The sequence below is a fragment of the Choloepus didactylus genome, chromosome 4 (genome assembly GCF_015220235.1).
Source record: "Choloepus didactylus isolate mChoDid1 chromosome 4, mChoDid1.pri, whole genome shotgun sequence".
NCBI lineage: Eukaryota > Metazoa > Chordata > Mammalia > Pilosa > Megalonychidae > Choloepus > Choloepus didactylus.
This window is the reverse complement of record NC_051310.1, coordinates 93532695-93555517: the sequence shown is the minus strand read 5'-3', so window position 1 is coordinate 93555517 and position 22823 is coordinate 93532695. Positions and strand designations below refer to the sequence as shown.

The 22823-nt window shown below is 38.8% G+C and overlaps 1 protein-coding gene across 5 annotated transcripts in view; it reads left to right on the top strand.

Moving 5' to 3' along the window:
* The first annotated feature begins 10663 nt into the window (after positions 1-10663).
* The window catches only part of BLM (BLM RecQ like helicase), a 98929-nt gene continuing 86769 nt past the window's right edge, over positions 10664-22823 (top strand). For 2 of the 5 annotated variants that reach the window (XM_037833102.1, XM_037833103.1), the window contains exons 1-2: positions 10671-10748; positions 12361-12434. The gene's annotated coding sequence lies outside the window, so the exon portion shown is untranslated. Of the gene's footprint in view, positions 10749-12360; positions 12435-22823 lie in introns of all 5 variants that reach the window. The other 3 variants (XM_037833104.1, XM_037833100.1, XM_037833101.1) reach the window with 3 other exon arrangements.

The following is a 22823-nucleotide window of genomic DNA, read 5'->3' as shown; positions in this document are numbered from 1 at the left end:
ATGAGACAAAAAATTGCTATTGTTTTAAGCCATCCAATTTGTGGTACTTTGTTACAGCAACCCCAGCAAACTGAGACACCAGACATAGTTGAGGGTGTGGGTACTGTGCCAAAAATAAGAGATTGACTGTGTTGACTGGGTGTTGACGGCTGAGACAACCCCAACCTGGTTCTCCCATTGGGCTTCCCAAAGCTGGTAGCTAGAGCTTCACTAGCAGATTGGAACATTAGAAGAGTCTTTTCTGAGGATTCTAACCAACCCAAGAAGATACATCTAAGTGAACTGACGCTGGAGGTGTTCCAACATATGACCCACTCAGATCGCCCTATAGAGAAACTAAAAGTTCCCAAGCCCCACCTACCTACCAATCAGCCTATAATCCCCCTCTCCTAATCAAGCAAATATACCCAGATATTTGATATTGTTCTATGGATTCCTGAGGCTCCATTTATTTTCTTCAATTCTTTATCTCTCTGTTCTTCAGATTAGAAAATTTTTATTGGTTTGTCTTTCACTTGATAATCTTTCTTTTGTCTTCTCCAATTTGCTTTTAAGCCCATCCTGTAAATTATTCATTTCAGTTATTATACCTTTCAATTCTAGAATTTCTATTTAATATTGTGTATAATTTCTGTTAGTAAGAAAGAGAGACACCCATTACCACCTCCAGGAAAGTGGTCTCACTGCAGGGAGGGTAGCAGCTATGTTTGCCACCAGCAACAGCAGTCGTAGGGTCTAAACCCACTCCATGCTTTGCAAGTGTCAGGGTCACCAGCAAAAGCATGATTCACACAGGCTCTGATTGGAAAACATTTTTTCATAAAGAAAAGAGACAGAACAAAGCCAGCTTCGCTGGTGGTCATCAGTCCCTTATAACTAGCAGTTCTTAATCCAAGGCCAACACAGCAGATGACTATCATCATAGTGGAAGGATGCTGCTCCCTCCCCACTGGGAACAGGTATACCAGCAGGGGTGAGCAAGGTGCCCCCAAAAATGGACATACTTTAACCAGACTATCTATGCTTAGGCAAAGGGGGAAAGAATGTGCCACAGGCCACTCTCTGCTAGGGGATGTGTTTTATCTCAAGGCACTCCTGAGAAGGAATAAGCTTGCATTTGTCTTCCTATCCTTGGAGCCAGGATAACACAATCCCAAGCACAGAGTTTATTTGTTGGTCACAAGGAAAGGCAGTAGGGTGAGCTCAGACCAACCCCTTCCACGGTTTCTATTTCTTTGCTTGGTTTCCCATTAGTTCACTCATTAAGACCATGTTTTCCTTTAATTCTTTGAACATATTTTGCTTTAACATCTGAACACATTTCTAATAATTTCCTTAAAGTCTTTGCTAAATCCAACACATGGACCACCCTGGAGTCAGTTTCTATTGAACTTTGCTGTTGTTGTTTATACTATGGTTTGCTTTTTCCTGTTTCCTTGCATGTTTAGTAATTTTAGGTTGTTTTCTGGGTAATGTGGATGATACATTGAAGAGATCCTGGATTCTGTTATCCGCTTGACCTCCAGTATCTGTTTTGCTATCAACTCTATAGCAACCTCTCTCTTGTAAGTCTCAGGTAGACTCACCCTATGCATGCCAGCCCTCAGCCAAGGACTCGTGGGGGAACTCCCACATGGATTTCTGCCTCCCACACATGCAGCTCCTTTCTGGAGCTATGACCTGCAGATTGTAGCTGCTTCAGCACCTCTAAACCATGATTGCTGCCTCCTCAACACAGAAGGACATCTCTACTCTGCTAAGACTCTATCTTGCTTTGCTGCAATCTGAAAATTGTTTCTCACCGGAGAGCGAGAGCAACTGTGGTGCATATATCATGAGTTTCCCTTCTCTTAGGGATAGATGTCTTACACTGCCTGTTGTCTGATGGCTGAAACCAGTTGCCTCAGTATCTTTTGTCCAGTTTATGGTTGTTGATGGCAGGAAAGCTAATCTAGTACCAGGGATTCCATCATACCTAGAACCTTTACCTAATTGTGCTGGTTTGGATGTATTATGTCCCCCAACATGCCATTATTTTTGATGCAGTCTTGTGTGGGCAGATGTATTAGTGTTGATTAGATTGTAATTCTTTGAGTGTTTCCATGGAGATGGGACCCACCCAACTGTAGGTGATAACTCTGATTAGATAATTTCCATGGAGGTGTGGCCCCACCCATTCAGTGTGGGCCTTGATTAGTTTACTGGGGCACTATATAAGCTCAGACAGAAGGAGTGAGCTTGCTCCAGCCAAGAGGGACACTTTGAAGAACATACAGGAACTGAGAGAGGAGCTGCAGCTTACACAGACATTTCGGAGACAGCCTTTGAAAGCAGATCTTGCTGTGGAGAAGCTAAGAGAGGACAAACACCCTAAGAGCAGCTAAGAGTGACAGTTTTGAGGAGCTGCAGCCTAGAGAGGAACGTCCTGGGAGAAAGCCATTTTGAAACCAGAACTCTGGAGCAGTCGCCAGCCACATGCCTTCCCAGATAACGGAGGTTTTCCGGATGCCAATGGCCTTTCTCCAGTGAAGGTACCCTTTGTTGATGCTTTAGCTTGGACATGTTATGGCCTTAAGACTGTAACTTTTTAACCAAATAAACCCCCTTTATAAAAGCCAATCCATTTCTGGTATTTTGCAAAAGGGCAGCATTAGCAAACCAGAACACTGACTTAATTTTACTTTCTCCTGGTATTTTCCCTTCCCTGCTCTTCATCAAGTTTTGTGTTTATTGACTCAGAAGAGAGATGAGACAGTAATGAAGTAATAGTTTTCCTAGCTTGGGTTCCAAAAACCTAAGCCAATCAAAAAAGTAGAGTTCTTTAGGGAGACCAGATAAAAAAAAACCCTTTAGACAGATGAAAGGGGAATGAGGGAGTGATGTGAGAGAGCACTGATGAGGTGGATTGCAGAAGAAAGGCCTGGGGCCCTGCTTCCTGGGCAGCATCCCAGGGAACAACACGATCCCATAAATGGCACTTCCATCAAGGGTGTCCAGGCAGACAGTGCCACAGGCAGCCATACAAGATTTCCAGGCCCTTGTTTGGCCATTCAGCAGCAGGAAGATTTCCACAGCCTCCAAACCAGGAGCGGAAGTTGAGAGAGAAGCCTCAGACCTGAAGACCTGTCCCTTGTTCAAAACAGCAATAAGATTCTTCTTTGTGGCCTATGACAAAAGATGATTAAGGACCAACTGCCCTAAAACCCACATCTTGGCATGATTTGAGTCCCGAGAATTTAGACACAATCCAGGAGAAAGGAAGGCAGACTGGGAGCTCAAAACATAGATTAAGTTGTTATAAAAAAATAAATAAAATACTATGTATTGTATATCTGAGTTGGAAGACTGAGAGTGATGTCATAATAATAGTAAAGCCACCATTTTTAAGGACTGAACTAAGAGCTTTACATCTGTCACATTTACTCCTCAGCCCACTGCCTCCTACTCCCTCTGGTGATTCTCATTTCTCAGTTGAAGACACTGTACTTTTAATCTCTCACTTGAGGGAAAGATACATGGCAGCTACACATGTTTGAGGAAAAATTAATAATTAAAATGTATGCTTACACTGTGCCAGGCACCATGTAAAGGCTTTATGTCACTTAATCCTCATACTTGTACAACTACCTTCATTTTACAAATGTGGAAACTAGAATTCAGAGTTATAAAATGAGAGTTGTATTTAGATTCAAATTGACTCTGGTAGCTTTACTTTACATTACTTGCAATCTGTGAGGAGAAAATTAGATCAGGGAAACACCTATAATATGATCTAAAAGTGAATATATTTACAATTCAAATAAACAGATTCCCTTTTATTTCTGACAATAAACATTTTAGAATTAAACTGAACAGTCTTCCTGGCTAAATATTGTTTTCTAGGGAGGCATTAAAGAAGATCTTTGTGGCTAATATTGCTGTTTCTTTTCTTTTGTCTTTGTTTACTTTAGTTTGGATATTTTCTCTTGGCCTGTCTTCAAGCTCACTAATCTTTCTTTCTGCTGCTGAATCTATCTGAATTCTTTATTTTAGATATTATATTTATCAGTTCTAGAATATTCATTTGATGATTTGTGTATATTCCAATTCTCTGTTGAAATTCTCTTTTTAGCATTTCATCCATTGTTCCCTCTCTTTTCTTTAATATATTTACATAGTTACTTTAAAGTCCTTGATGTCCAGATCAGATATGGGTCTGTTTCTTTTGACTATTTTTGCCTCATGATTGTCAGTCATACTTCCCAGCTGTATTAGTTTCCTATGGCTACTGTAACAAATGACCACAAATTTAGCAGCTTAAGACAACATAAACTTATTATTTTACAGTTCTGTAGGTCAGAAGTCCAAAATCAGTCACACTGGGATAAAGTCAAGGTGTCAGCAGGGCTGGTTTTTTATGATGGTCCAAGGGGATTCTCCCATTTCCTTGCTTTTTCAGCTTCCAGAGGCCTGCATTTCTTGGCTCATGACCCCTTCCTTGCATCATCCAACCTCTCGCTTCTGTCTTCACATCTCCTACTATTGACTTTGATCCTCCTGCCTCCCTTTAACAAGGACTCTGGGGATTACACTGGAATCACCCAGATAATCTAGGATAACTCAACATCTCAAATTCCATAACTTAATCCTTTTTACGATGTAAGGTAGCATATTCACAGGTACCAGGGATTAGGATATGGACATGTTTGGCAGGGGGCATTATTCAACCGTCCATGCTTGCTGTTTTCTATGACTTGTAATTTTTTATTATATGCCAAATATTGTGTAGAAAAGAACCTTAGAGACTGAAGTCAATCCCTAGAGGTTTTACTCTATCTTCTGTTAGACAGTGTAAGTTAAAGAGATGATACTTCAGTCCAATCAAGAGTTGAGTTGAGTCGGTCTGAGCTGCAGCTTTAGTTAAACTCAGTCCACCTGTGCTTTTAATTATTTTGAGGGTGAGACCTGTCTTGTGTTTGTTTTAGGCCCCTTCCTCCAGTAGAACTCCATCATCCAAGCACTAAGAGATGATAGGAGATCTTACTTACTCAGCCTTTCCAGCCCAGGCCCCCAGCCCAGGCCCTTCAGTCTACCCCAGCACTCACCAAATATCCCATGGGGAAAAAGAGTCTCTCTGGGGCTCCTCTAGATTCTAATCTGTTGCAACAGCCCATGTGGCTGTCAAAAGTTTGTGTAAGCCAAGCCCAATCTTCAGCCTATGACCAGACTTGACACGTTTCCAGGAAACAACCACCAATACTAGCTCTCTGATTTCTTTGAGTATATTTTTTTTGTCATTTATCTTTTTTTTTTTCTGGTTGTTGCAATAGCAATGATGGCCTACTGCTAGCCACTACATCCTACTTGGAAGTAGAAGTTCCTTGTGGATAAGATTGAATTAATATTCTTGGAAGAACTTTGTCTTTACCACTGGATATCTCAGAAAGCTTCTCGATTCTTCTTGGCAAACATAACAAAAGACAGACTGTGCATAACTTTAAGTTTAATTAAGATCTTTTCTCCATCTATTTGTCTCTTAACAGTTTTCTTTGTTTACTTTGCTCCTGTGTAGTTAGGAGTATAAATATACTTATCTGACTGGCACAGTACTTTGAATTGAATGTTTTTGATAAAATAGGATATACTCTTCTGAAGGTTTAGAATTATCATTGTAACTGCTAGTTTGTTCTATTTTTAAAATACTGTATTCAGTATTTTGAATAGGTAACATTCTCACATGTTTGACTGTCAAAAAATATAAGTGAATATAAAAGTGAATACCATGAAGTCTTTCTATGTCTCTTTCCAGTCTACCCAGTTCCCATCTTCCCAACAGGTATTCATGTTTATTAGTTTCTTATTTATCAGAAACTGTTAAATGTATATGTAAGTCAAAACATATAAACATTTTCCCTTCCTTTTTTACATAAACAGCAGTATACTATACATACTGTTTTCACCTTGCATTTTTACTTACTAATGCATCCTGAAGATCTTTCCATATCAGTCCATGAAGAATTTATTCTTTTTTATATCCACATAGTATTCCATTAGATGCATGTACCATAGTTTATTTCATCAGTACCCTATTGGTGGACATTTATTTCATTTTCTAATTATTTGTTGTTACAAACAAACTGCAGTGAATAACCTTATACATGTCCCATTTGGTATGCGTGAAGATATGCCTTTAGTACCAATTCCTAGAAGTGGAATTGCTGGGTCAAAGGGTATATGTATTTGTAATTTGGATAGTATATTAGTTTCCTAGGGCTGCCATAACAAATGAACACAAACTAGGTGACTTCAAACAGCAGCAGTTTATTCTTTCAGTTCTTGAGGCTAGAAGTCTGAAATCAAGGTGTTGGCAGGGCCATCCTTCCTTTGAAGGCTCTACGGAAGAATCTTTCCTTGCCTCTTCTAGCTTCTGAAAGTTGCTGGCAATCCTTGGCATTCCTTGGCTTGTAGATACATCACTCCAATCTTTGTTTCCATCTTCACATTTGTCTCTAGGTCCAAATTTTCCTCTTTTTACAAGGACACCAGTTATACTGGATTTAGGACTGTTTCGGTTTGCTTATGCTACTGGAATGCAAAACACCAGAATTGGATTGGCTTTCATAAAGGGGGTTTATTTGGTTAAAGTAGTCTTAAGGCCATAAAATGTCCAAGGTAAGGCATCAACAATAGGGTACCTTCACTGAAGGATGGCCATTGGCATCTGGAAAACCTCCATTAGCTCGGAAGGCACGTGGCTGGCGTCCACTTGTTCCCAGGTTGCATTTCAAAATGGCATTCTCCAAAATGTCTCTGTGTCAGCTTCTCGGGGCAAACTCTGGGCTAGTACCTCCAAAGCATCAGCAAAACTCTGCTTTCAACAGCTGTCTTCAAAATGTCTCTGTAAGTTGCAGCCAGCAAGCTCCTTCTCTCCGAGCTCTTATATAGGGCTCTAGTAAACTAATCAAGGCCCATGCTGAGTGGGCAGGGCCACACCTCAATGGAAATGATCTAATCAGAGTTATCCCTACAATTGGGTGGGTCACATCTCCATGGAAACAACCTAATCCAAAGGTTCCAACTTAATCAACACTAATATGTCTGCCCCCACAAGATTTCATCAAAGAACATGGCTTTTTCTGGGGGATATAATACATACAAACCAGTACAAGGACCCACCCTAATCCAGTATGATGTCATCTTAACTTGATTCCATCTGCAAAGACCCTATTTCCAAATAAAGTCACGTTTAGAGGTTCCAGATAGACATGAATTTGAGACGGAACTCTACTCAACCCAGTATAGAGAGACTTCCAATTTACTCTCTAGAGGGGTTGTATTAATGCATGCTCTCACCAGCAACGTACTACATGAGTGCTATCTCTCCATTGTGTTGCCTCACCAAAATAGTGCCATAAAAGCTTTTGAATTTTTGCTAACCTGATGGTGACATCATTTCTTTTCATTTCAACGAAGCCTGAATCTAAGTTTTAGGTTTATAATTTCTACTTCCACATTTGGCATAGGTCAGATTACTAATAAATAATGGAGCTCGAATTCAACCAGATCCATCTGGCACCAGAGCCAGTGCAATTAACCACCATGCCCTTCAAGGATGGATGGAGAGGAAAGGGCAGAAGAATGGTGACAAAAGCAGCAGGCTTAGATCATTGCATCAGTCTTCTAATTGGTCTTTCTGTCTCCAGTCTCCTCTCCTGCAAGGTGTTCTCCACATAATAGCCAGAAAGAATTTTCTAAAATGTAAATCTGTTCAAGTCAGTTCCCTTCTAAAACCTTCTAATGTAAATTAAAAACACAGTAAGATACCATCACCACTCACCAGAATGTCTAAAATTACGGAGAGTGACAGTACCAAGAAATGACAAGGATACAGGGCAGAAGGGACTCTCAAACATTGTTAGCATGACTGTAAAGTGGTACAATCACTTTGGAAATATGTCAGTTTTCTACCAAAGTTAAATATACACTTATCCTATTGGCCCAGAAATCCTATTCCCAGAGATTTACTCTAGGGAAATTATTGCATACATTCACAAAAAAGACTTATACAAAACTGTTCATAGCATCTTTATTCATAATAACCAAAGGGAAACAACTCAAGTGTTTATTAAGAGATTAATGGATAAATTGTGACATGTTCATACAATCGCATATGTATTGTAAGGCCTAAAATTTCATGTGCTGTCTTGACATCCTTGAACCTCACAGGACCCCAAAGGCCTGTGAGTTCCATTTTCACCATAAATGCCCCCCATTCAGCAGAAAAGGCTTCCCACTTGGCTAATTCCCTTATCAGTTGAACCAACTGACTCTACAAAGTCCCCAACCTAATGAGTTTCACTTCCCTGCCAGCCCACAAAAGTATTCAAACAAGCCTGACACATCCTCCTGCACAAACTAGGAGTCACTTCATCCTCTTGTTACTACAAACCCTGCCTCCAACAGCTCCTGCTTGATCACACTGCTCCTGAATGCAATGCCCATGTGGTAGTATGACATGGCTTGTGATGTCTTCCTCCCCTGGAGTGTGAGTATGTATTACTAATAAATTACTGTCAATCACATCTGCCCTGTGTTAGGTGTCATGTGTTTGGCGATTCCCGGAACCCTAGGGCAAGACTCCTTCCCTCACCAATGGCATGAGAGGAGGTGGACAAAACAGCAAACTACTATTAAAGAACAATTTTTAAAAATCAAGTATTATCTTGACTTTGATACAGATACAAAATGAACACATGTTGATGATTTTATTTAACTCATTAATTCATGAGAGATCTAGAAAGATATTACAACTGTTTCAAAGGAAAATTGAAAGTAGCACCTATATGTAGTCAAGTGAGGGATAATGACATGACTACAAATACATGCAAAAACTTTTAAAATCCTCAGGACAATAATCAATTGTATTCCACTGGACACAATTTGCATTTCTATAGACAGTTTTTAAAAACTTGCAGAGTTGTATGTAATATAGCTCAAAGACAATGAAACCTATAGAGCCTTCATGGAATAAGATAACCAAGAATGTACTAGACTACACCTTTTTTTTTCATGGAGGACACCCAGTAATCTTTTGGACCATTTCAAAGTTTTCCACAATTTTTTCCTATACTACATACACAGTTATACAAGAGAATGGACCACTGGTACACAAAATATAGATATATCTTACAGATATTATGTTCAGTGAGAACAGCCAAACAGAAAAGAATATATACTGTATGATACCAGGTTACCTCTGGGGGCAGGGATTAACTAGGAAGCTCCACAAGGGAATCTTATGGGGTGCTAGAAATGTTACATATATGTTGATCTGACTGGATCTTAGAAATATGTCATATATATCTGTCATTTGAGTACTTAAGATTACTGAACAACCCCACCCCACCCCGATTCCCCCCACCATGTCTTCCAACAGCTCTCAATTACCTTGAGGGTGAAGTTCAAATTCAGATCTGGTACCTGTTTCCTCTCGTATATCATCTTTCTTTACTCCCCAGTTTTCTGACATTTCCTCAAAGGTGCCTTACATAGTCTTTCTAGTTTCCTGACCTTTGCCTCCAAATCATATCTCATTCATTACAGCTGGGGAGCCCTACCTACTCCTGCAAGTTTGTCTACATGTCCCTCCTAGGTGCTGCCATAACATAGGTCAGCATTCTTATGGCTTGTTACTATCAGCATAAGCGTCTGTCTCCTCCACAAATACCTCCATTGCCTAGCACAGGAAAAAGGCACTGAAGAGCACACAGGGAAGAAAAAAGAATTAAGGCAGGGTGTTCCTTTGTTACAACTGGTGAGAGAACATTGCAATATTACTGTTAACTATGGTCCATAGTTTGCATTAGTTGTATTTTTTCCATATACCACCCCGTGAGTTCTGAGAGGATCCTATTCACCACAATGGGTGGTATTGTTTGAGTCTAAGTGTTAGGTGCATTATTCTTTTCGTAGAGTACTCGTATCTTTTGTTGTCTCTATCCTGCTTCATCCTTGGCCATTTTGCTTTAAAAATCTGCTTACCTTACTCTGCTTTTCCTTTTTCCTATAGAGAAGGGTAGCCTGAGTAGTAATCTGTTTTATTTGCTTGCAGTGTTTTGTTTTGTTTTTGCACTTTAAAAATCGGCAGATTTCACCAAAAAAAAGGAACCCCACATTTTCAGGGTTTGTGTGTGTGTCTTTTTAAAAGGTAAGATCTGGGATTACAGAACCAACATTCTCTGTAGTTGGAACCCAAGTGTCACAGAAACAGCAGTCAGAGCCAAAAAGACGGGAGCACGGAGGCTTGGCCTGTGGGAACTGGAACGTCTCAGGCTCCCTTCAGTCTCCAGGGTTTTTCAATTCCGCCACATCCCGGGTTCCAGGGCCCTGTTTTAGTTAAAGACTTTACAGACATTTAAATAAAAAAAAACCACCCATACACACACCCACACCCCAAATCAAAGTCAGAATTCAATTCGCGCCAGCAGCTCCAGCTTAGTCGCGATCACGTGACCGCGGCCCTCCGGAGTCTGATTGGGTTTTGAGACTACGTGCCCCGCCCACCACCGTACGGCGACCCCGCCTCAGAAGCCCGGTGGGGCGGGGATAGACGCCAAGGAGAGAAGCTATTGGTTGTCTCGCTCAGGACGCAGCAAATCGGAGTCCGCCGACTTCCGGCGCGAAGAGGAGCTAGCGCGCCACTTGGGTGCAGTTTTCGTGGCGCGGGGAGTTTGGATCCCGGTTAGGCCTGCTTGGATCTTACAGGCGAGGTGAGTTCGGCGCGCGCGGTCCCGCCTCACCCCAATGCAACGCGGCGGACCGGTTCCCCGACGCCCGAATCGGAGCCAGAGAGGCAGACCCCGCCAGCTCCTCCGCAACCCGCTCCAGTTCAGCCATATCCGCTGAGTCCTCTCGTCTGGCGAGCAGCCTTGGGGGGAGGACGGAGACGCCTTCCCTGGTGGGGAAACAGAGGCCCGGGAGCAAACTTTACCAGGGTCGCCAGGGCGTAGGTGACAGAGCCGGGCCTGCAGCCCATAATGTTCGTTTCTGTACTCCAGTGACTGGCATGATACCTGGCACACAATAGTCACCGGGTACTCCCAGCCCAAGGTGTTGCCATTACCCCTGTTTCTCTCCTAACTGAAACCAAAACTCTTGTATCTTTTTTATGCCCTCCTATAATCACGAGCCGAGCTTCTGGGTTTTGTCATGTGCTTTGCACCCGCTATCTTAAAATTGTAGCTTCACAATTCTCCAGCGAAGTGAAGTGGTTAATACGGACTGGGTTCTAATCCAGACTCTTTGACCTACTAGCTGTGTCGCTATCCACACGTTACTTAAACTCTTTGTGGCCCAGTTTCATTCTGTCATTTGGGAAAGTTATCTCTTCTACATCCTGGAGTTTTTGCTACCATTAAATGAGTTAATATATGCAATAAATGCTTCAAAGAGTACCTGGTGCCTAGTGAGGATTCTATTTATCATCATTACCCAGAGAAGTTGGTGAAATTGTCTTCATTTTAGATACAAAGAATGAAGCCCAAAGCGATTGTGTCTGTGCCGAAGGGCATATGGCGATTAAGTGGTAGAGGAAGGACTTGAAGTAAGGTCTGTCTGACTCTAAATCATCTTCCACAACATCAGATATTCTCGCATACCCCCCATCTGCCCTTAGCCCACACAGAACTCTGGATACCTAATGGCATGAAATGGAGCAGACATCTTACAGCTTCTGTTGCCACCAGCCTAGATAAATAGCACTCTTGTGCTGTTGTTAAGATCAAGGGACAGTAATTGGAGAGACTGGTGAGAGATCAGAAATTAGAGAAGGGGGAGGGAGAAGTATTCTGTGTGGGGAATAGTAAATAGAATCAAACTGAACCAGCATTTTTTTTAAGCCAAGCTACTGTACCCTCAGAAGGTAGCTCATAGGCTACCAGGATGAAATGAAATCTCTAGATCCTGAGTCCCTTTCAGTTCCAGTCACCACAATTGGCATCTTGTACTTAATTTCTAATCCTCACAGTAATTGGGAGAAGTAGCTATTGCCTTCATTTTACTAATGAGGAAGGTGAGTGTTTACAAATTGGGCAGACCTTAGGGTTAGATGTGTAGTAAAAGAACACTACACAGTGAAATTATTCACATCCACTTTAGGATAGTCAGTATTACCTGTGAAGAGGGAGGGAAGACAAGTAGATAAGGGGAGTGAGTAGGATTTTAAATATATCTGAAATGTTTTATATCTTTAAAAGAGAGAAATAAGAATTCTTAAATTTGGTTGGTGGATACATGGGTATCATACTATTTCTGTACTCCTCTGTATATGGTATTTGAAATATTTAAAATGTAATTTTTTTTTTTTTTTTTTTTTTTGTTAAGGGAAGAAAGAAAAGAACGAAGAGGTCCAAGGTACTTCCAAAATCATCTCAGGAACTCGATGTCAAAAGCCCCTGGTGAGTCTCCATTGCCTGTAGGATGAAGTCTAAGCTCCTTAACATCGTACACAAGGCCTTTGAGCAGTCTACCTCACTAGCCACCTACTCATTCTATCTCAGCCGTTGCACAAATAGTGCATGGACTACCCAGCTTCACAGCCTTAAACCTGCCTGGAAGGTCCCACTTGTCCTTCAAGATCCAATTCTGTTTTTTTTTGAAAGGCTTCTCTATGATTTCCCTCAGTTTTCCCTTCATCTGGGAAGCCATAAAAAAAGCTTTTATTTTAGAACTTATCCCATTGCACTATATTTATTTGTTTACATGTCTGTTTCCCACTAGCCTAGAAGCTCCTTGAGGGCAGAAAGTATGTCTTGTTCATCTCATACTGCACTGCCTAGCATGATGTCTGGCACAGAGTAGTCACTAGGTAAATAATAGCTGAATGAAATATAGAAGTCAAATAGTGGAAGTTCTTGAAGGGAGTTATGAAATAATGGACTTTGTTCCCTAGAATGGCAAGGAACTGTTGAACTACTCTATTTTCAAAAACTCCTTTATCTTATTGAAGTATATTCTCAATGTCAAGAAAAATACTGTACTCCTAATCATATCTTTCAATCTTTTCAGCTGTTTTCATTTTTCGTGAGTCCTTTCCAAATTTTAGCTATGCACAATTCTTAGGTAGCTATAACCATAATGTACTCATAATTTAGTGTTTTGTTTGTTTTCAGTGTTAAATTATTCCATGTGGCTATACAACAGTCTTTATGGTTGTCATTTATCTTATACATTATCACAATATTCCACTCTCCTTCTTGGTTTAGTAGATATAAAATGGTACTCCCTGCTATTAATTATTAGAAAATTTGACCTTCTTCTTTTTCCGTAAGTTTATCTAGTGTTGGTATATTCTGGTAAATTGTGTGTTTCTTTTCCTGATCATTTGTTCATGGGAACTTGTGTGTTCTTTCTATAGTGTTTTTGTTTTTGTTTTTAACTTTTTATTACTTTCAGGAAATACTTTGGAATTACAGGACAGTTATGAAAATAATACAAACCTCATTCAGAGAACTCCAGTATTCCTGTACCCACCCACCCCTAGATACCCAGATCCACCAATTTTAACATTTTGACACATTTGTTGTGTCATCCTATCAATCCATTTTTTGAACACTTGAGTGTAGATTGTATACATCATGTTCCTTGAACACTTATTACTGCCATGTACATTTCTTCAGAACAAGGATATTCACATATGTGACCACCTTAAGTGCAGTTATTCAGTTCAACAAATTTAACTTACAGTTTTATATGCCAGTATTTTCATATGTCCCGGTAGTGTCCCTTTCAGCTTTTTCTCCACCCTTGTTAGAGCCCATCCAGGATCATGTATTGTATTTGATGGTCATTGTCTCTTTGGTTACTCTTTTTTTTTTTTAATTGTAGGAACATATATGCAACATAAACATTCCCCTCTCACCCACTTCCAAGCGTACCATTTAGTGGGATTAATCACATTCACAGAACTGCAGTAACCCTTACCACCTGCCATTAATGAAACTTTTCCATCTCCCCATTATACATTAGCTCCCCATTAGCTCCCCATTCCCCTTGCCGTCTGCCCCTGGCAACCTGTTTTCTAATTTCTGTCTGTGAGCTTCACATATTCTCCATTATTTTCTTTGTAGTTACCGTGGGGCTTAAATTTAACATTCTTAATCTGTAACAACCTTGTTTGCTTTGATCTTGACTTAACCTCAACAGTATACACTATGTTCCTATACCCCTCTGGACACCCACTTTTATGTAGTTGTTGTCATAAATTACATGTTTGTATGTTCTGAGTCTAAAACCACTGATTTATTGTTACATTTTATGCATTTGCCTTTTAGATCCTGTAAGAGGTAAAAAGTGAAGTTACAAACCAAAAATACAGTAGTACTGGCATTTATATTTACTCATGTCTCCCTCACTGGAGATCTTAATTTTTCATGTGGCTTCAATCTATTATCCATTCTTATCAACCTGCAGAACTCTCTTTAGTATCTGTAGGGCTGGTCTAGTTGTGAAGAACTCCCTCAGGTTTTGTTTATCTGGGAATGTCTTAATCTCGCTCTTTTTTTTTTTTTTTTTTTTAATTAAATTCAGTTTTACTGAAATATATTCACATACCATACAATCATCCATGGTGTACAATCAGCTGTTCACAGTACCATCATATAGTTATGCATTCATCACCCCAATCTATTTTTGAACTTTTTCCTTACACCAGAAAGAATAAGAATAAGAAATAAAAGTAAAAAAGAACACCCAAATCATCCCCCCCATCCCACCCTATTTTTCATTTAGGTTTTGTCCCCATTTTTCTACTCATCCATCCATACACTGGATAAAGGGAATGTGATCCACAGGGTTTTCACAATCACATTGTCACCCATTGTAAGCTACATTGTTATACAATCATCTTCAGGAGTCAAGGCTACTGGGTTACAGTTTGATAGTTGCAGAGATTTACTTCTAGCTATTCCAATATATTAAATCCTAAAAAGGGTTATCTATATAGTGTATAAGAATGTCCACCAGAGTGACCTCTCGACTCCATTTGAAATCTCTCAGCCACTGAAACTTTATTTTGTTCCATTTTGCATCCCCCTTTTGGTCAAGAAGATGTTCTCAATCCCATGATGCTGAGTCCAGGTTCATCCCTGGGAGTCATATCCTGCGTTGCCAGGGAGATTTACACCCCTGGGAGTCAGGTCCCACGTAGGGGGGAGGGCAGTGAGTTCACCTGCCAAATTTTGCCCTTGTTTTTGAAAGATAGTTTTGCCAAATATAGAATTCTTGGTTGGCAATTCTTTTGTTTTCAGCTCTTTAAATATATCATCCTGCTGCCTTCTTGCCTCCATAGTTTCTGATAAGAAATCAACAGTGAATTTTATCAAGGTTCCTTTCTGTGTGACACCTTGCTTTTCTGTTGAAGCTTTCAGAATTCTCTCTTTGCTTTTGGTATTCAGAAGTTTTGATTATATGTCGTAGTGTGGGTCTATATGTGTTTATATTGTTTAGAGTTCTTTGAGTGTCTTAGATTTGTGTATTTTGTGTATTTTGTTTAATGTGGGAAGTTTTCAGCCATTATTTCTTTGAATATTCTCTCTACCCCTTTCTCTTTTTGTTCTCCTTCTGGGACTCCCACAATGCATATATCAGTATGCTTGATGGTATCCCACAGGTTCCTCAGGCTCTGTTCACTTTTTTCTTAGTTCTTCTTTCTGCTCCTCAGACTGAATGGTTTCAATTGTGTTATATTCAACTTCACTGGTTCATTCTACCAGCTCCAATCTGCTGTTGAACCTCATGGGGAATTTTTAATCTCTTTTACTGTAGTCCTCAGCTCTGTTATGTTCCTTTCCATAATTTCCATCTCTTTATTGATTTTCTTTTTGGGTTTGTCTGTTGTCCTGATTTCCTTTAGTTCCTTTTCCACATTTTCTTCTGACTCTTTGAGCATATTTAGGACCTTTTTAAAAAAGTCTTTGGTATGTCCCAGGTCTGTTTTTCCTTGTTGATGGTTTCTAATACTTTAGTCTTTTCCTTTGCCTGGGCTGCTGCTTCCTATTTCTTTGTTTTGTAATCTTTTGTTTTTGTAATCTTTTGTTGACATCTGGACATTTTGATATGATTGTTGCTGGAATTTAGACTCTGAGGCATCTGTTCCTTTAGCTTGTTTGTTTTAAGACAGAGCTTTCCTTGAATGCCAAGAAATAGACAAAAAAAAAAGGGGGGGGGAATAAACCACTTTTCCATCTTTACAAATTGATTTACGCATGTAGTGCTTGCTCTCTTTAAGGGCTTATCCATACAGTGAATTAGAGAATAACTGCAGGCTACGGGCTTCCTTTCTGCTCATGCCTCTTGTCTTGGGCATGTGCATGTGGCCGTAGGAAATTACATGGTTACGAATATCCCCTCTTCCCCAGGAAACACTTTCCAGAGTATTGCACTGTATGCCCCACAACCAGCAATCCCTTGCCCCAGGTAGCATGACTTGACTGGTCTGTAGGAGAGATCTGATCTGCCTTCTACATGCAGCACAATTTCTGGGATGGTGAGTTCTTCTGGCCATGACCAGACACATTGGGCCAGACATACATTCTCCAAGTATGTGCACAAGGGTTACTCTGCTCCCTCTTGGCCTGGAATCAGGGATCCTCATGGGAGCGTGGGCCAGCTCCACAGCAAGCCAATGAGGGGTGGAAGGGGGCCAGCCAGGGCGCCATAAGATCTTACTGCTCTTACATAGCCTTTTTCTTGATTTGATGCTTGCTATGTTAGTAGTCCTTTAACTTTTTCTGGAGCTTTGAGAAAGATGTTTCTGCCAGTTCTTTCTGGTTGTTCAAAGCTTATGTAGGGGTAGAGAGTCCTGAAGAGTCTCATTCTCCATCTTTATTGGGGCCCAGGTCTTTTTATATGTTTTTAATATTAATTCTTTATCTGTCATTTATGGCTAATATTTTCATTAAAATTTTTTTATTGTGAGAAACAAGATAAATATTTGAAGCACATAAATATTTATATATATATATAATATAAAAACTATTTATAAAGTGAACATACACATGAGCATCACCCAGAGCAAGAAATAGAACATTACTGGTAGCCCAGAAGTGCACCTTTCTCGTCAAAACTGCTCTCCCCAGTAGAGGTAAATGTTCTCCTGATTTTTGTGATAATTGCCTTGCCTTTCCTTATAATTTACCTTCATATGGGCATAATAATATGGTTCAGTTTTGCCTATTTTGAACTCTATAGATGGGATGGTACTATTTGTATTCTAAAGTATCTTTCTTCTTTGGCTCAGTTCTTCCATATTGTAGATATAGTTAATTCCTTTTTGTTGCTGTAGAGTATTCCATTATTTTTATATTACAGCCCATTTTTCTATTCTACTTTTGATGGACATTTGGGTTAGTTTCAGTATTTGGCTATTAACGTTGCTGTGAATGTTCTTGTGTGTATATCCTAGTACACATGTTCATGAGTCTGTATGTAACTAAGACTAACACCGTTGGGTTAAAGAATATGTGTATATTTAAACTTACTACATAATGCCACATTGTTCTGAAAAGTGGTTGTACTCCCACCACGTATTAGACTTTCCATTGCGCCACATCCTTGTTAATACTTGGTATTCTATTTTTGGTATTTGCTAGTCTGATAGCTGTATAGTAGTATTTCCTTGGGGGTTTAATGTGCATTTCCCTGATTATTAGTGAGATTGAACACTTTGTTGTTGAATCTATTTTCTTTGTCTTTGAAGTGCCTGTTCAAGTTTTCTGTCTCTTTCTGTTGGTTTGTCTGTCACTAGCTTATTGATTTGTAGGAGTTATTTTTACATTCTACATACCAGTTATTTGTCAACAATATATATTGTAAATATCTTCTTGGTGGCTTATTTTTTAATGGGTTTAACATAATTTAGTCAACTTTTTTAAATATATCTTTTATTTTGAAATATTGTATGTTAGGCATAGATAAACAGCTGTGCAGGAATGAATTAACATAGTAGGCCTGAGACAGTTATCTTTAGAAGGCCTGCTTTCAAGGTTGGCCCTTGACTGGCATCTGGGAACTTGGCTTTTGAATCTTTCCTACACTGATAAAGTTGTTTTGTCCACCTGGGGCACTGAACACCTATTTTCCTTCTGGGGATCTGGAAATTTGGTGGCCAGAAGGTGCCTATGTGGTCAGCCTCCAATGAAACCCCTGGACTTTGAGTCTCTAATGGACTTCCCTGGGCAGAAATATTGCACATATGGGGCTGCATTTTTACTGCTGGAGAGAGAGTGGTTTCTCATAGGAGGTAGACAGCCTAGGACACCTGCATATGGACTCTTACAGACTGCCTGATGGGTCTTTTTCCCTTGCTGAGCTGGCTTTGTATCTTTATTGTGTCACTGTAATAAATCTTAGCCATGAGTACTACTATATACTGAGCCCTGTGAGTCCTTATAGAGATCACCAAGCCAGAGAATGGTCTCTAGGGACCCACAAAACAACAGCTTATTAAAAGCAAACACCCCATACCTACTTCCCAGGTAAGAAATAGAACATTGCAATACCCTCACAGGCTCCTCTGTGCCCCTTTTGTACCTCTACCCATAAATAACCATTATCTTGACTTTTGTGGTTATCGTTAATTTGCTTTTCCTTGTATTCAGGGTGCCCCAAAAGTCTTTGTGCAGTTATAAGCCATTTGATTCACAAGTTCTTAATAAAAATGCAGTCCAGTTTATTAATCTTTTTCTTTTTCGTTAGTAGTTTTTGTAGGTGTTCTAGTTTGCTAATGCTGCGGAATGCAAAGCACCAGAGATGGATTGGCTTTTATAAAAAGGGGGTTTATTTGGCTACACAGTTACAGTCTTAAGGCCATAAAGTGTCCAAGGTAACACATCAGTAATCGGGTACCTTCACTGGAGGATGGCCAGTGGTGTCCGGAAAACCTCTGTTAGCTGGGAAGGCACGTGGCTGGCGTCTGCTCCAAAGTTCTGGTTTCAAAATGGCTTTCTCCCAGGACGTTCCTCTCTAGCAAGTTTGCTCCTCTTCAAAACATCACTCACAGCTGCACTGAGTTCCTTCTCTTTGAGTCAGCTCATTTATATGGCTCCACTGATCAAGGCCCGCCCTGAATGGGTGGGGCCATGCCTCCATGGGAATATCTCATCAGAGTCATCACCCACAGCTGGGTGGGGCACATTCCAACCAAATCTAATCAGCACCAAAATGTCTGCCCCACAAGACTACATCAAAGATAATGGCTTTTGGGGTTCTTATTATAATACATTCAAACTGGCACAGTAGGTTAGTTTAAGAAATCTCTGGGGTTAATGAAATTAATCTCCTATATTATATTCTAGAAGGCTTATTGTCTTGCCTTTTACATTTAGATCTGCAGTTCACCTGAAAGTGATTATGTGTGTGGATTTAAATTTCATTTCTTCATTATATGTATGGATTTAAATTTCATTTCTTCTCCATGTGGATATAAATATCCCAGCACTAGTTATCAAAATGCCTCTTCTTCCCTAATGCTCTGCAATGCCACTTATGTCATAAGTTAATTGTCCGTATATGGGTTTGTTTTCGGGTTCTTTATTCTCTTCCACTGGTCTATTTATCTATCCATACACTATTGCTCACTGTTTTAATTATAGTGACATTTTAGTAAGTATTTATGTGTTTGGCAGCACAAATCTTCTCAGCCTGTAGTTCTTCAGGAGTATCTTGTCTCTTTTTCTAATTTTGTTTCTCTTTATAAATTTTAGACTCAGTTATTAAGTTCTTCCCCCCAAAAAAAAAACTATTAGAATTTTTATTGGAATTACATTTTTATAGATCAATTAGGAAAAAATTGACGTCTTGACAATATTGTCTTCCAGTCATATTTATGGTTCAAATATCTATCTCTATGTCTCCTCCTCAATTACTTCTAACGATTTATAGTTTTCTGAATAGATATTGTCTTAGTCTACCTGGCTGCTATAACAAATGCCATGCAATAGGTTGGCTTAACAACAAGAATTTATTGGCCCAGTTTTGAGGCTAGAAGTCCAAAATCAAGGTGTCAGCAAGGTGATGTTTTCTCCCCAAAGTTGGTAGCATTTTGGTGGTAGCTGCCAGCAATCCTTGGGGTTTTTTACTTATCTCTGCCTCCCTTCATAAGGCTTTCTTTGATTCAGTGACATCCAGGTTATTTATTTCTTTTTATTTTAATGCAATTTTTTTGAGATACACATTTTTTCTCTCTTTTTTATCCTTTTAGTTACTGTTCTGGTTTGCTAATGCTGCCATTATGCAAAATACAAGAAATGGATTGGCTTTTATAAAGGGGATTTGTTAAGTTACAAAGTTACAGTCGTACGGCCATAAAAGTGTCCAAATTAAGGCATCAACAATTATAATGCCAACTACTAAATGTAAAATGAATGATGATTTCTGACTTAATTGCATTTAGTTTGTGAACATGTTATTGTGATTTCAATTCTTTGAAACTTGTTCAGACTTTATGGCCTGGAACATGGTCAGTTTTTGTAAATATTTGTTCTTAAAAAGATTGTGTACATTTTGTAGTTTTTTGGTGCAGTGTTATCTATATCTGTTAGGTCAAGTTTGTATTACTCAAATCTTCTGTAACATTACTGATTTTTTTAGTTACATGCTCTATCAATTACTGAAGGAGATATTTTAAGCTCTATTATACTTACAGTTTTTTCTGTTTCTTCTTATAATTCTGTCAGTCTTGCTTAATGTATTTTGAAGCTATTTTATTTATGAGCTACACAAATTTAAAGTTATATCTTCCTGGTGAATTGAATTCTTACCTATTATACAGTGACCCTCTTTATCTCTAGTAAGGCTTTCTGTCTTAAAATCTATTTTGTCTGATATTAATAAAGCTATCACAGCTTCCTTTTGTTGAGTATTTGCATGTGTTTTTATCCATCTTCTGACTTTTAACCTTTCTATAACCTAATATTTTAGATATGGCTTTAATAAACTATATATTCAGTAGTTAGCTATTATGTTTTACTCAGATTGATAATCTTTTTAACCAAGGCAATTAATCAGTGTACATTTAATTAGTGAACATTTGGATTTAAATCTACTACCTTATTTTGTGCTTTGTATTCTATTTTTCTTTTCCTCTCTTTTATATAGCTTTCTCTCTCTCTCTCTCTCTCTCTCTATATATATATATATATATATATATGTATATGTATATGTATATATATATTTATAAAATACCTTTCTTTTAGGTAAAGTTTTTCTGTCTTTGTGCCAGTACTACTGTGGCTTTATAAGCAACTTCAAAGTCAGGTAGTATAAGTCCTCCCACTTTGTTTTTCTTTTTTAGAATGTTTTTAGCAATTTGAGGCATCTTTCACTTCCAAATAAATTTGATAACTAGCTTTTCCAAGTCTGCAAAGTAGGTTGTTTTTAATGTAATTTTATTGGGATATATTCATATACTATACAATCATCCCAAGTGTGCAGTATCATCACATAATTGTGCATTCATCACCACACTCAATTTTTTGGACATTTTAATTACTTCAAAAAATAAGAATAAGAATAAAAATAAAAGTAAAAAGAACACCCAAAACATCTCATACTCCTTTTTCCCCCTATTATTCATTTACCTTTTGTCCCCGTTTTTTTAAAACCCCACAAAACCTTATTGTTGTTGTTTTGTTCAGGATAAATTTGCATAGATTTACCTGTATATTTATTACTTCCTTTGTGCTTTGTTCAACCTGTCATCTGAGATTTTCTCTCTAGGCTCAGTTTTCTACTACTTTAAAGTACATCCTTTAGCATTTCATTTAGTGAGTCTGCTGGTAGCAAACTTGTTTTTTTGGGTAGTTGGAAAATGTCCTTATTTTTCCTTAATGTTTTCTGTACATCAGCTTTATTGAGATATAATCCACATATTGTAAAATTCACCCTTTCAGAGTATACAGTGGCTTTTAGTATAGTCATAGAGTTGTGTGACCATCACCACAATCCATTTTAGAATGCTTTGTCAGCCCAAAGGGAAACCTTAACCCTTGACTATCATCCCCTCACCCTCTACATTCCCCCCAGCCTTAGGCAACCAGTAATCTACTTTATGTCTCTAAATATTTGCTTATTCTGGATATTTCATATAAATGACGTCATACAATATGTCGTCCTTTGTTCACTTAGCATAATGTTTTCAGGGATCATCCATGTTGTAACATGTATCAGCACTTCATTTCTTTTTATTAGAAGATATTCTGTTGTATGGATATAGCGTATCTTATTTATTCATCAGTTGATGAACATTTGGGTTGTTTCTACTTTTTGACTATTATGAATAGTGCCTCTATGAGCATTCATGTACAAGTCTTTGTTTGAATACATGTTTTCATTTCTTTTGGGTATATACCTAGGAGTGGAATTGTTGGATCTTATGGTAACTCTTATGTATAGCCTTTTGAAGTGCTGCCAAACAGTTTTCTAATGCAGTTATGCCATCTTACATTCCCACCAGCAGTGTATGGGGGCTTCAATTTCACCACATCCTCTCTACCACTTGTTATGATCTGTCCTTTTTATTATAGCCAGATTTTTTATAATACTTTTACTGAGCTATAATTCATCTACTATATATTCACTATTTATTGAATGAGTGGAAAATAATTAAAGAATCAGAAATAGTGTCTCAAAAGTATTACAGTGTGATCAGCTGTGGCTTATCCCAGAAATGTAAAGCTGGTTCAACATTAAGTGAACCCATTAATATGATGCATCATCTTACCATTAATTAACAAAAACTAATATGATCACATCAATAGATTTTAAAAATACCTTTCTGTTGGAATATA